Source organism: Pristiophorus japonicus, chromosome 8 (genome assembly GCF_044704955.1).
Source record: "Pristiophorus japonicus isolate sPriJap1 chromosome 8, sPriJap1.hap1, whole genome shotgun sequence".
Classification (NCBI taxonomy): Eukaryota; Metazoa; Chordata; class Chondrichthyes; family Pristiophoridae; genus Pristiophorus; species Pristiophorus japonicus.
The window spans coordinates 236697582-236713119 of NC_091984.1; positions in this window are offsets into that span (position 1 = coordinate 236697582).

Here is a 15538-nt window from a genome sequence, read left to right on the forward strand (position 1 = left end):
ATACCCCCATGGGATTGGGGGTAGTGTGCTGACATGAATTGAGAACTGGTTGTCAGACAGGAAGCAAAGAGTAGGAGTAAATGGGTACTTTTCAGAATGGCAGGCAGTAACTAGTGGGGTACGGCAAGGTTCTGTGCTGGGGCCCCAGCTGTTTACACTGTACATTAATGATTTAGACAAGGGGATTAATGTAGTATCTCCAAATTTGCGGATGACACTAAGTTGGGTGGCAGTGTGAGCTGCGAGGAGGATGCTATGAGGCTGCAGAGTGACTTGGATAGGTTAGGTGAGTGGGCAAATGCATGGCAGATGAAGTATAATGTGGATAAATGTGAGGTTATCCACTTTGGTGGTAAAAACAGAGAGACAGACTATTATCTGAATGGTGACAGATTAGGAAAAGGGGAGGTGCAACGAGACCTGGGTGTCATAGTACATCAGTCATTGAAGGTTGGCATGCAGGTACAGCAGGCGGTTAAGAAAGCAAATGGCATGTTGGCCTTCATAGCGAGGGGATTTGAGTACAGGGGCAGGGAGGTGTTACTACAGTTGTACAGGGCCTTGGTGAGGCCTCACCTGGAATATTGTGTTCAGTTTTGGTCTCCTAATCTGAGAAAGGATGTTCTTGCTATTGAGGGAGTGCAGCGAAGGTTCACCAGACTGATTCCCGGGATGGCAGGACTGACATATGAAGAAAGACTGGATCGACGAGGCTTATATTCACTGGAATTTAGAAGAACTAGAGGGGACCTCATAGAAACATATATAATTCTGACGGGACGGGACAGGTTAGATGCAGGAAGAATGTTCCCGATGTTGGGGAAATCCAGAACCAGAGGTCACAGTCTAAGGATAAGGGGTAAGCCATTTAGGACCGAGATGAGGAGAAACTTCTTCACCCAGAGAGTGGTGAACCTGTGGAATTCTCTACCACAGAAAGTTGTTGAGGCCAATTCACTAAATATATTCAAAAAGGAGTTAGATGTAGTCCTTACTACTAGGGGGATCAAGGGGTATGGCGAGAAAGCAGGAATGGGGTACTGAAGTTGCATGTTCAGCCATGAACTCATCGAATGGCGGTGCAGGCTCGAAGGGCCGAATGGCCTGCTCCTGCACCTATTTTCTATGTTTCTATGTTTCTATGTTTCTATATTCCAGATACCGAGCTGGCTGTATGACTCACAGTGACAAACCAACACTGCTTAATTACGCTGCACCCCCAATAATTGATACATTGAAAAATTGCCTGAATTTGCCTGAAAGTTTGGTACTAGTTTCAAATTGTGTGTAGTTCTTCATGAGTGGGAGATTAACATTTAAAAGAATGAAGTAGTGGCCATCGTTCCGTGGAAATAAATTTTCGGAGATGATTTGGAGTGCAATGAATCTGAAAGACGGCACCTCTGACAATACAGCACTCCCTCAGTGCTACACTCGATTATACGCTTAAGTCCTGGAGTGGGACCCGAACCCACAATCTTTTGACAGCGGCAAGAGTGGCACAAGGAATTTCAGGGCCATTGTATCATTGAGTGAAAGAGAAAAAAAGAAATGTCATTTATATAGCACGTTTCACAACCTCAGGACATTCCAAAGCGCTTTACAGTCAATGAAGTACTTTTGAAGTGTACTCTCTGTTGCAATGTGGGAAACACGGCAGGTAATTTCACAGCAAGATCACACTAACAGCAATGTGATAATGACCAGACAATCTGTTTTAGTGTTGTTGAATGAGAGATAAATATTGGCCCCAGGACACTAAGAGAATGTTCCTACATTCTTCGAATAATCCTTGGGATCTTTTACGTGCACCTGAGAGAGCAGATGGGACCTCGGTTTAACGTCTCATCTGAAAAATGGCACCTCCAAGATGTTGCACTCCCTCAGTACTTCCCCTCCGACAGTGCTGCGCTCCCTCAGTACTGTCCCTCCGACAGTGCAGCATTCCCTCAGTATTTCCCCTCCGACAGTGCGGCGCTACCTCAGTACTGCCCCTCCGACAGTGCTGTGCTCCCTCAGTACTTCCCCTCCGACAGTGCTGTGCTCCCTCAGTACTGCCCCTCCGACAGTGCGGCGCTCCCTCAGTACTGCCCCTCCGACAGGCGGCACTCCCTCAGTACTGCCCCTCCGACAGTGCGGCGCTCCCTCAGTACAGCCCCTCCGACAGTGCGGCGCTCCCTCAGTACTGCCCCTTCGACAGTGCGGCGCTCCCTCAGTACTGCCCCTCCGACAGTGCGGCGCTCCCTCAGTACTGCCCCTCCGACAGTGCGGCGCTCCCTCAGTACCGCCCCTCCTACAGTGCGGCACTCCCTCAGTACCGCCCCTCCGACAGTGCGGCGCTCCCTCAGTACTGCCCCTCCTACAGTGCGGCACTCCCTCAGTACTGCCCCTCCGACAGTGCGGCACTCCCTCAGTACTGCCCCTCCTACAGTGCGGCACTCCCTCAGTACTGCCCCTCCGACAGTGCGGCACTCCCTCAGTACTGCCCCTTCGACAGTGCGGCGCTCCCTTAGTACTGCCTCTCCGACAGTGCGGCGCTCCCTCAGTACTGCCTCTCTGACAGTGTCAGCCTGAATTATGTGCTCAAGCCTCTGGAGTGGGACTTGAACCCACAACCTTCTGGCTCAGAGGCGAGTGTGCTGCCCACTGAGCCCCGGCTGACATCTATTAACGTGAAACAATGGAAATCCAGCATTGCTGGTGGGAACGTGGACAGGTTCTGATAGCCAGCATGAGTTGTTTTGCTTTCTTTAACGTGACACTTCAAAATGGATTTCCTGCTGAATATAATACACATCACAGGAGCCTTCACAATATATTTTGGCTAGTCATTCATATCAATTGTGTTATTATTTGGAATTTCGTAGAATCATAGAATCTCGCAGCACGGAAGGTGGCCATTCATGCCGGCGGTGGCCCTTTGAAGTAGCTGTCCATTTAGGGAGATAGTAACAGGAGGAGGACATTCACCCCCTCGAGCCTCTTCCTCATTTAGTTAGATCATGGATGAGCTGTATGTTTACTCCGTCTACCTGCTTTTGTTCCGTAAGCCTTAATTTGACCAAACTGAGTCCCGCTGCCCCGCTTTAGCCCCGTAGCCCAGCAACCTTTAAAATTGGAAGCACCTGTTTTAAATTTTAAATGGCCCATTTAAAATGACCACAGCCACGAGTTATTTTTCATCAGCCATTTTGGGAAGACATTGGATCTAGCTGTGCCCATTTAACGGGCCTAAAAACGGGTGCAACGAGGCCCAATTTTGGAGACCAACATCCTGCACCCCCCAGCACGCCCAAGAGACGTCTAATCCAGTATTGACTTCGGTAGAGCGATCCAATTAGTCCCACTCCACTCGGTCTTTCCTCACAGCCCCGGCAAATGGCTCCCCTTCAAGTATTTATCCAATTCACTTTTGAAAGTTACTATTGAATCTGCTCCCACCGCCCTTTCAGGCAGCGCGTTTCCGAACACAACAACTCGCTATTTAAAAACATTCTCCTCATCTCCCCCTCTGGTTCTTTTCTACCAATTACCTGCAACCTGTGTCCCTCTGGTTAATGACCCTCCTACCAGTGGAAACAGTTTATCCTTATTTACTCCATCAAAATCCCCCCTTAACCTTCTCTGCTCTAACGAGAACAATTTCTAAGTGGCTTCCAGTTATCTCCAGAGCTAGAGACACCACAATAGACCTCAGCAAAGCTCTGGACTGTGGAGAGTAAAAACGAAGTAAGTTTTTGGACCTCTGCTCCCTTACCTGTGGTGTCTGTGCGAGTGAAACATAAGAACATAAGAAATAGGAGCAGGAGTCGGCCATAAGGCCTCTCGAGCCTGCTCCGCCATTCAATAAGATCATGGCTGATCCGATCATGGACTCAGCTCCACTTCCCCGCCCGCTCCCCATAACCCTTCACTCCCTTATCGCTCAAAAATCTGTCTATCTCCACCTTAAATATATTCAATGTCCCAGCCTCCACAGCTCTCTGGGGCAGAGAATTCCACAGATTTACAACCCTCTGAGAGAAGAAATTCCTCCTCATCTCAGTTTTAAGGAGGTATTTCTTCTCTCAGACGGTCATGAATCGGATCGTGAAAGGACATTGGGCAAACAGAGGATTACTCTCTTTGTTACGATCCCCATGGTTGAACAGCCTGTCCAGGCTCACTCGGGAAAGGTAGCAGACAGTGCCAGCCAATCGCCAACCTTCAGCCCAGTGAGAGTCAGTGCCTTTGGCAGACAAGGAGGAGGTATTTCACTATTCAAAAATTTCTTCTATCGCCGGGACGATTCGAGTTACTGAATTTTTCATGAATTTTTTAAAACATTTTAGCTGCAATCGATTTTTCCAGAAAAAAAAGTTAGTTTTATCCATAGCGGCTGTGTTGGAAGTTGCGGTAAATTAAGCTGACGGAAACTTCGCTGACGTTTATTGGTGTTTTTGCTTTGTTTCAGCTTTAATGAGAGAGAATGTAATATTTCAATAAAGTGTTAGAAGCTGGGAAGTGTGTCTCATAAAGTCGACTCTATCAAATCATATTTGTTGCCGAGTGAAAAATCATTAATCCTGAGTGTTAGGTGCTTATAAACATTTAACTGTCGCTTCTCGCCATGGTACCGCTGCAGACAGCCGAATATTAATTGATGTTCTTCGTCGCCACTGCTCTGAATCCCCTCCGTGGCTCCAATCTGCAGTGTTGTATTATCAGCTTCACCTATCCCCACACACTCCCAGCTATGGCTCAGTGAGTAGCACCGTTGCCTCCAACACAAAAGGTTGCGGGTTTGAGTCCCAGTGCAATACTGAGGGAGTGCTGCACTGTTGGAGGGGCAGTACTGAGGGAGCACCGCACTGTCGGAGGGGCAGTACTGAGGGAGCGCCGCACTGTCGGAGGGGCAGTACTGACGGAGCGCTGCACTGTCGGAGGGGCAGTACTGAGGGAGTGCTGCACTGTCGGAGGGGCAGTACTGAGGGAGTGCCGCACTGTCGGAGGGGCAGTACTGAGGGAGTGCCGCACTGTCGGAGGGGCAGTACTGACGGAGCGCTGCACTGTCGGAGGGGCAGTACTAAGGGAGCGCCGCACGTTCGGAGGGGCAGTACTGAGAGACCGGCACACTGTCGGAGGGGCTGTACTGAGGGAGCGCCGCACTGTCGGAGGGCAGTACTGAAGGAACGCCGCACTGTCGGAGGGGCAGTACTGAGGGAGCGCCGCACTGTCGGAGGGGCAGTACTGACAGAGCGCCACACTGTCGGAGGGGCAGTACTGAGGGAGCGCCAAACTGTCGGAGGGGCAGTACTAAGGGAGCGCCGTACTTTCGGAGGGGCAGTACTGAGAGACCGGCACACTGTCGGAGGGGCAGTACTGAGGGAGTGCCGCACTGTCGGAGGGGCAGTACTAAGGGAGCGCCGCACTGTTGGAGGGCAGTACTGAAGGAACGCCGCACTGTCGGAGGGGCAGTACTGAGGGAGTGCCGCACTGTCGGAGGGGCATTACTGACGGAGTGCTGCACTGTTGCAGGGCAATACTGAGGGAGTGCTGCACTGTCATAGAAACATAGAAATATAGAAAATAGGTGCAGGAGTAGGCCATTCGGCACTTCGAGCCTGCACCACCATTCAATATGATCATGGCTGATCATTCATCTCAGTACCCCTTTCTTGCTTTCTCTCCATACCCCTTGATCCCTTTAGCCGTAAGGGCCATATCTAACTCCATCTTCAATATAGCCAATGAACTGGCATCAACAACTCTCTGCGGCAGGGAATTCCACAGGTTAACAACTCTCTGAGTGAAGAAGTTTCTCCTCATCTCGGCCCTAAATGGTCTACCCCTTATCCTTAGTCTGTGTCCCCTGGTTCTGGACTTCCCCAACATCGGGAGCATTCTTCCCGCATCTAACCTGTCCAGTCCCATCAGAATTTTATATGTTTCTATGAGATCCCCTCTCATCCTTCTAAACTCCAGTGAATAAAGGCCCAGTAGATCCAGTCTCTCCTCATATGTCAGTCCTGCCATCCCGGGAATCAGTCTGGTGAACCTTCGCTGCACTCCCTCAATAGCAAGAACGTCCTTCCTCAGATTAGGAGACCAAAACTGAACACAATATTCCAGATGAGGCCTCACCAAGGCCCTGTACAACTCAGTAAGACCTCCCTGCTCCTATATTCAAATCCCCTAGCTACGAAGGCCAATATACCTTCTTCACCGCCTGCTGTACCTGCATGCCAACTTTCAATGACTGATGTCAGAGGGACAATACTGAGGGAGTGCTGCACTGTCAGAGATGCCGTCTTTCGGGTCAGACGTTAAATTGAGACCCCGTCTGCTCTTTCAGGTGGAATAAAAGATGCCCTGGTACTATTTTAAAGAAGAGTCAGGGAGATATCCAAGGTGTTCTGGCCAATATTTATCCCTCAACCAACATGACAAACATTATCTGGTCATTATTATAATGTATTTTCTTCATGGGTTCTTTGCTTAAGAATTTACAACAGCACATTGCTATTAAGAGCTAGTTGGTTTATTAGCAAAGGTTTATCAATCACAAGACACATTACCGGTTCATCCACCAGGCTCACAACCACCTGCCCCATCGTGGATCCCCCGAACCCAACTGGCTGGGGTTTTATTGAGTCTTGTGAACATCACGTGACTGGCTAAGCCACTCCCAGTGCAACAGCTCTACAACTATTTTTGTTGTATCTGTAAAACAAATGTAAATCAAATGCCCCCTTATTAGAGGGGCACTAAAACCGACAATTGAAACAAATTAAACTTTAAACGGTCAAATTAAAATTTGGTTGCCGGGGGTGATGATGCACTCCAGTCCCTCCGGTGCTCATCTCTCGCGGAAGGCCGCGAGCGTACCGGTGGACACCGCGTGCTCCATCTCCAGGGACACCCTGGCTCGGATGTAACCGCGGAAGAGAGGCAGGCGGTCGGGCTGAACGACCCCCTCGACCGCCCGCTGCCTGGACCGGCTGATGGCCCCCTTGGCCGTGCCCAGGAGCAGTCCTACGAGGAGGGCCCCTTCCGACCTGCCCGCTCCCCTCCCGCACAGGGTGCCCAAAGATCAGGAGTGTGGTGACAGCTCTACAAACCTGTGAGCATACTCACAGGTACATACATTGCAATTATCACGTTGCTATTTGTGGGAGCTTGTTGTGTCACCATTACTAGCGCGGCATTGCCGATATAATTGTTCAGCAAATGATCTAACGCTTGCTGTCATTGTTAACTGCTATTTAGAAATGGAGAGGGGCTAGGGAAGGTTCAAAAATGATTCACAAGGATGATACCAGAACTGAGAGGTTTTACTTGTCAAGAAAAGCTGGACAAGCGGGGGCTCTTTCCTCTAGAAAAGCGAAGGCCAAGGGGTGACTTGATCGAGGTCTTGAAAATTATGAAGGGTTTTGATAGGGTGGACACTGAGCAGATGGTTCCACTTGTGGGGGGAGCAGAAGTAGGGGCTATGATGATGGTCCTCACAGCGTGGCGGCCCGGTCCTGCAAGGACCATCAGCGGCAGGGCGAGGCCTTCAAAGGCGAACAGCGTTGCAGCATATCACTCCAGGGAGCAGTGCGAGCTGGTGCAGGAGGGCCACTGGTTTGGGCGTCACCATAGAAACATAGAAACATAGAAAATAGGTGCAGGAGCAGGCCATTCAGCCCTTCTAGCCTGTACCGCCATTCAATGAGTTCATGGCTGAACATGAAACTTCAGTACCCCATTCCTGCTTTCTCGCCATACCCCTTGATTCCCCAAGTAGTAAGGACTTCATCTAACTCCCTTTTGAATATATTTAGTGAATTGGCCCCAACAACTTTCTGTGGCAGAGAATTCCACAGGTTCACCACTCTCTGGGTGAAGAAGTCTCTCCTCATCTCGGTCCTAAATGACGTACCCCTTATCCTTAGACTGTGTCCCCTGGTTTTGGACTTCCCCAACATTGGGAACATTCTTCCTGCATCTAACCTGTCTAAACCCGTCAGGATTTTAAACGTTTCTATGAGGTCCCCTCTCATTCTTCTGAACTCCAGTGAATACAAGCCCAGTTGATCCAGTCTTTCTTGATAGGTCAGTCCCACCATCCCGGGAATCAGTCTGGTGAACCTTCGCTGCACTCCCTCAATAGCAAGAATGTCCTTCCTCAAGTTAGGAGACCATAAACCAGGTCGGTGATTGGAGCGCAGGCAGGTACAGCAGGAGCGGCGAGGTCAGGGCGAGGTCGGGGCGAGGTCGAGGCGAGGTCGGGGCGAGTGATTGTGGAGCGACGCGATCGGGGCCCAGAAGAGCCGAGGGCCCAGGGGCAGCACGGGTCCAGCCCACACTGTGCGATATGTGCGCACACTGGGCCCGTGCAGCAGAGCTGGTCTCCAGTCATCCTGGTTAACTCTTGCCACTGGACCAAGACCTCGCTCTGTCAAGCCCGTGTGGTGGCTGGTGTGCAACGGCCACCCCACGTTAAAAAAATCCACCCACAGGCATCTTCCACCCTTCAGGATGTAGTTCGGGATCTGGAATATTAGGTCCTTCATTGAAACACCTGCGAACTCATCCCTTTTTGGCGTGGAAGCAAGTCATCCTCGCTTCGAGGGACCGCTTATGATGATGATGAGGGGCCATTAATATAAGACAGTCACCAAGAAATCCAATAGGGAATTCAGGAGAAACTTCTTTACCCAGAGAGTGGTGAGAATGTGGAACTCGCTGCCACAGGGAGGGGTTGAGGCGAATAGTATCGATGCATTTAAGGGGAGGCTGGATAAACAGATGAGGGAGAAGGGAATGGCAGGGAGGAGGGGCGCGCTGGAGCATAAACACTGATACAGACCTGTTTACCCGAATGACCTGCTCCCTGTGCTGCAAATAGATTGTGATACTTTGCAAAATAAAGGAAACACTTTGTAATCCATCTAGTGATGTATCTGCTAATCCACTCCCTCCCCCACATAAATATAATTACAATCCACCAATGTGTTAGTTCTTTGCTCAAGGTCAATCGGCTGGCTAACATGGAGGATAAATGCTGCACAGTGGCACAAAAATTGCTGGGAAAATAATGGCAAGTTCACGGTGCTCGCCATTATCAGTCCGTTAACAATCCGGCAAGTTGTGCCGAGGATGCGATACGCCAGGAGTTGCCGCAAATTAGCCGACTATTCGCGCCGATCCACCGCGAGCATCACGAAAACCAGAAAAAATTACCGCCACGCCATCAGCCTCCCCGTTGAAATTAATTGCGTGTCATGAAATTGCTGAATCTACGCCGTTAATGTGAATGAACTCGGCTGCCCTGTGTCCTAACTCGCACCAGGTTCCGTTCACTCACCACCCCCTGTGCTCACTGACCTACATCGGCTCCCGGTCCAGCAACACCTCGACTTAAAAATTCTCATCCTTGTTTACAAATCCCTCCATGGCCCTCGCCCCCTCCCTATCTCTGTAATCTCCTCCAGCCCCACAACTCCCCCCAAGATGTCTGCGCTCCTCTAATTCTGCCCTCCTGAGCATCCCTGATTATAATCTCTCAACCATCGGTGGCCGTGCCTTTTGTTGCCTGGGCCCCAAGCTCTGGAACTCCCGCCCTAAACCTCTCCATCTCGCTACCTCTCTCTCCTCCTTCAAGACGCTCCTCCGCCCTAATTTCTCCTTACGTGGCTCGGTGTCAAATTTTTGTCGTAATATTCCTGTGACACACCTTGGGACGTTTCTCTACGTTAAAGGCGCTATATAAATGCAATTGTTGTTATTGTTGAATCGCACCCAGGGCTGGTAATTCATGTGGTAAGGACCCTGTTAATGACATGATTGATGGTCCTGACATGAAATTCACCCTCTCCGGCCCAGACACGGAACGAATGGAACTGTGGCATCTCACCGCTGCTAACAAATTGTTCTGAGAGGTCTTGTTTATCTGTCTTAGCAATATTTTTGCGGCAGTCTTGTCATCCACACTTCTGTTAGTGTTGGAAGGCAAATCATTTTCAGGAGGCAAAGCTGTTTCCAGGCTCATAAGTGCAAATGAGATAGATTCCCTCCATTAAATAAGTTTGGGATCCAGTATGTGAGCAATGTGAGCTGTGCCGTGGGGGGAGTGTATCGAGGTCAGGGGGAACAGGGGACTTTGGGCCTCCGGTTCCCAACGTTCTCCCCCACTGGGGGCTTTCCTCATTGTACTGTATGCACCTACGAGTATGCTCACAGGTTTGCCAGAGAAACGCACCCAAGGACCTGAGTAAGGGACTGCCCGCTGTCGTACTCGGGACGCTGTGATGACGACACTGTCAACTACGTGTGGCGCATGGCGCGACTCAGTGCACAGATCTTTCCGCAGGATGCTCGGCCTACTGATGACCGCTCGATGAAGGTAGTGAAGCTCATCAGTGAGCAGTCACTCACACTGCGGAAGGAGTTGTAGAGTTGTTGAGGAGTCCGTGTTCCACGTGTATGTACAGTGTGCGAGGTTGCAGCCCCTCTTCCAATATTTAAAGGGGCTGCTCCTCAAATTCTGGCTGCACTTCAGTCCCATGCTCCTGATCTTTGGGCACCCTGTGCGGTGGGGTGCGGGCAGGTCGGAAGGCCTCCTCGTAGGACTGCTCCTGGGCCTGGCCAAGGGGGCCATTAACCGGTCCAGGCAGCGGGCGGTCGAGGGGGTCGTTCAGCCCGACTGCCTGCCTCTCTTCCACGGTTACATCCGAGCCGGGGTGTCCCTGGAGATGGAGCACGCGGTGTCCACCGGTACGCTCGCGGCCTTCCGCGAGAGGTGGAAGGACTGGAGTACATCATCACCCCCCGGCAACCAAATTTTAATTTGATCCTTAATGTTAAAAGTTTAATTTGTTTAATTTGTTGGTTTTGGTGCCCCTTTAAAGGGGGACTTCTACTCATGCTTTACAAAAAATTGTTGTAGAGCTGTTGAGTTGTGAGTGGCTTAGCCAGTCACGTGATGTTCAGAAGACTCAATAAAACCCCAGTCAGTTGGGTTTGGGGGATTCACGATGGGGCAGGTGGTTGTGAGCCTGGTGGATGAACCGGTAATGTGTAGTGTGATTGTTAAACCTTTGCTGATAGCAATGTGTTGCTATGCATTCTTAAGCAAAGAACGCATGAAGTAAATACATTACACTCGCCTCATGTCTGGTTCTGTTGCAGACGCGTTGATAGAGATTGATTGCTGCGATTAGTCAATTATCGTTGGATCGTGGGACTCCCAGGATGGGAGAAGGTGAACTAGACGGACCTTGGCATTTTCCATGTAGCAATTCCTCTGATGCTACGGCAATAATTCCACTGTCTCTGATCATGATGGACGAGCCGGTTGATTCTGTATTTCATGGGTCAGGAATGTTGGTACATTTTGCATACCCACCCGGCCACTCACTCATTAACTTGGGAGCAGTTCAACACTTCCCAAACACAACTGGCTGACAATGTCTGCTCCTTCTGCTGGCTCCTCTTGTTGCTTTGCTTACTTTTACTTTCTGTCTCCCAGTCTCTCAATCAATTCTCGATCTTTCCCTCTCTTTATTTCTCCTTCTGTCTCTAATGCCTAGATACATTTAAAGGAGAAGCTAGACAAACGCAGGGGGGGGGGGAGAAAGGATATGCTAATGGGGTGCGATGAAGAGGGTTGTGTGGGGCATAAGCACCGGCACGGACTAGTTGGGCCGATTGGCCAGTTTCTGCGTGTAATACTTTGTAATGTGACCCGAGGGGAAAGTCGCCATTGGCTGGGGCGAAGAACGGCGGTGTGCACGGTGATGGCGCACTTAAGACGGATCGGCAGCAGCGGAGCGGTAAGGGGGGGGGATCGGGGCACCGCCGGGAAATCTCGGGAGGGCAATTGGGCGAGCAGCGGCAATTCCAGCAAAGGTTGGCGGTCACTCCACTCCGCAGCGCGGCCGCCGATTTGCGGTGGTAACCGGCCTTAACGAGAGGGTCAATTTCGGCCCCATAGTGTCATTACGGCACAGAATGAGGCCATTCGGCCCATCGAGCCCATGCCGGCTCTCTGTAGAACAATCCAGTCAGTCCCATTGCCCCGCTCTATCCCCGGAGCCCGGCAAGTTTATTTCCCTCAAGCACCTATCCAATTTCCTTTCCAAATCAGCGCGTTCTAGGTCATTACCACTCGCTAAGTAAAAAGGTTCTTCCTCACATCCCCCCTGTATCTCTTGCCCAAAACCTTAAATCTGTGTCCCCCTCATCCTTGTCCCATCAGCTAATGGGAACAGCTTTACTTTGTTTATCTTATCTACAACTCTCATAATCTTATCATCATAGGCAGTCCCTCGAGTCGAGGATGACTTGCTTCATATCTAAAAGTTCACAGGTGTTTCAATGAAGGACCTAATATTCCGGATTCCGAACTAAATCCTGAAGGGTGGGAGATGCCTGTGCGAGGATTTCTTTAGCGTGTGGTGACCGTTGCACACCAGCCACCACACGGGGCTTGACAGAGCTGGGTCTTGGTCCAGTGGCAAGGGTTAACCAAGGCAACTGGAGACCTGCTCTGCTGCACGGACCTAGTGTGCACACGTATGAGAGGGGATCTCATAGAAACGTTTAAAATTCCAACGGGTTTAGACAGGTTAGATGCAGGAAGAATGTTCCCGATGTTGGGGAGGTCCAGAATCAGGGGTCACAGTCTAAGGATAAGGGGTAAGCCGTTTAGGACTGAGATGAGGAGATACTTCTTCACCCAGAGAGTGGTGAACCTGTGGAATTCTCTACCACAGAAAGTTGTTGAGGCCAATTCACTAAATATATAAAAAAGGGAGTTAGATGTAGTCGTTACTACTAGGGGGATCAAGGGGTATGGAGAGAAAGCAGGAATGGGATACTGAAGTTGCATGTTCAGCCATGAACTCATTGAATGGCAGTGCAGGCTCGAAGGGCCGAATGGCCTACTCCTGCACCTATTTTCTATGTTTCTATGTTTCTATATTTCTATATCGCAGTGTGGGCTGGCCCGTGCTGCCCCTGGGCCCTCGCCTCTCCTGGGCCCCGATCACGTCCCTCTACAATCTCTCGCCGCTCCTTCGCCCCGACCTCGCCGCTCCTGCTGTACCCGCCCACGCTCCAATCACCGACCTGGATCTTGGTGATGTCACTCTTCACTGCCGTTGCTCTCCTGCTCCAACACGTGCAGCTCCCTGGAGCGGTATACCGCCACACTGCTCCTTCCGCTCCCCGGCCTGCCCCGATGGTGCTCCCAGGCCGAGGGCCACTCCCATACATACACATCCAAACATACACTGGACTGCATGTCACTCCAGTGCCATACTATGTGGTTGACTCTTGTACACTTGTACACTTCTGTCAAATCTCCTCTTTGCTCCATGGAGAACAGCACCAGCTTCTCCAACCTGACCTTGGAGCTAAAATCCCTCATCCCTGGACCCATTCTGGAGCCTGGGCTAACTTTTCAACTTTAAAAAATGAACAGCCCAGACGGGGCCTTGGTGAATCTCTTCCCCCATAGGATCCTACCGCACAGGAAGAGGCCATTCGGCCTGTCGTGCCTGTCCCAGCTCTTTGAAAGAGCGATCCGATTTAGTCACCACTCCCCATAACCCTACAAATTAATCCTCTTCAAAAACCTGGGTTGTTATCTGGTTTTTGCCTCTCCCAGGAGATCACATGGCTCCAGTTGGGGTGGAGTGTAGAATGTTTCAGTGCAGGGAGTGTCACAGTTGTGTGGGGAGGACTGGTTGGGCCGGGTGCTCTTTGCCTTTCCGTCATTGTTCATTGTTCATAGGTTTATATGTAACCTTCAGGGCTGCTGACCGAGGGCCGTGCGGCTCTTTGTCGGCCGGTGTGGACACGATGGGCCGGAATGGCCTCCTTCTGCGCCGTAAATTTCTACGTTTCTAAGTTTCTATGTCCAATTCACTTTTGAAAGTTACGATTGAATCTGCTCCCACCGCCCGTTCAGGCAGCACGCTCCCGATCACAACAACTCGCTGCGTGAAACAATTCTCTGCATTTTCCCTCTGGTTCTTTTGTCTAAAGCATCTTACTTAGCAAAATAAGCAAAAAGAGTTCGGACTCTTTACCTTGGAGCAGCATAGATTTAGGGGGGGGCTGAGCACCTCGAGTCTCGTCGCCGAAAGCATGCCGAAATCAAGCGCAGGCAGTGGAAGGAGCGTGCGGCAAACCAGTCCCACCCACCCTTTCCTTCAACCACTGTCTGTCCCACCTGTGACAGAGACTGTGGCCACCAAAGAACTCACTTCAGGAATGGAAGCAAGTCTTCCTCGATTCCGAGGGACTGCCTATGATGATGAGGGATTGAGGTATGTCAGATAATGAAGGGAATAGATGGTGTTCCAGCTGACAGTTTGTCCCAATTAAACAGGTTGGGCAGGACCAGGGGGCACAAATTTAAGTTGTATAGGGCTAGATTGAGGTTCGATGTCAGGAGATGGGTCTTTCCCCAGAGAACAGTAGACCTCTGGAACAAGCGGCCGTTCCAAGTGGTGGATGCAGAGTCGCTGAATTCCTTCCAGCGAGAGCTGGATTGGTTTCTGGCTGCGGGGGAGATTAACTCTTACACAAGGGTCGGTACTGCAGGGAATTCAGGGCCAGAGTGATCCCCTGGACTAGTTTCCATCGCCGAGATGGGTCGGAGAGGAACTTCCCAGATTTTCCCTCCCCCAAATTGGCCTGGAATTTTTTTATCTGTTTTTTTTGCCTCTCACAGGAGATCACATGGCTTGGCGGGGGAGGGGTGGGTGGGGGGGAACATGGAGTGTGCATGTTGTGATACACAAGATATCAGGATTGTGTGGGACAGGCTCGATGGATCAGATTACTTGCCCGTCATCGTTCGTATGTTCGTATCTCTGGAATTACTTAAGAAATAGTTGGACGTTGTCAAGTAGGATTGTGGGGGGAATGAGTGAACACCGCTTGCTCCCCTGTCTCTATCTTGTGATCCATGATCAGGGTCCAGACACTTTCATTGTATGTTTGTGGATTCTGAAAATGCTTCACCATCCTGTCTGATTTGATTTTTGGAGCAGCTTTTGCGACCCTGTAAGGAAAAGGAACGTGCAGCTGCATTTATACACAGTAAGGAATCATCATCCCTTACCTTACCTTGGCGGAAAAAGCTCATTATTGTGCAGAAGCACAGCGAGCCGGTGCCTTCAAAGCCCAGAGCTGTACAATACTACAGGTCCAAACCCGGCCATTACTGCCGGCCATACTCACTGCTGAATTCTTCACTTGCTCATGTCGTAGACTCATAGAATGATGCGACACAGAAGGAAATCATTTGGCTCATTATACCTGTGCTGGCTCTCTGACATTGCGACTAATTAGTCCCACTCCCCCTGCTCTGTCCACATAGCCCTGCAAATGTTTCCTTCTCGCACCGAGTCCCGCTCACCCATCACCCCCTGTGCTCGCTGCCCCGTGTCCTAACTCGCACCGAGTCCCACTCACCCATCACCCCCTGTGCTCGCTGCCCCCGTGTCCTAACTCGCACCGAGTCCCACTCACCCATCACCCCCTGTGCTCGCTGCCCCGT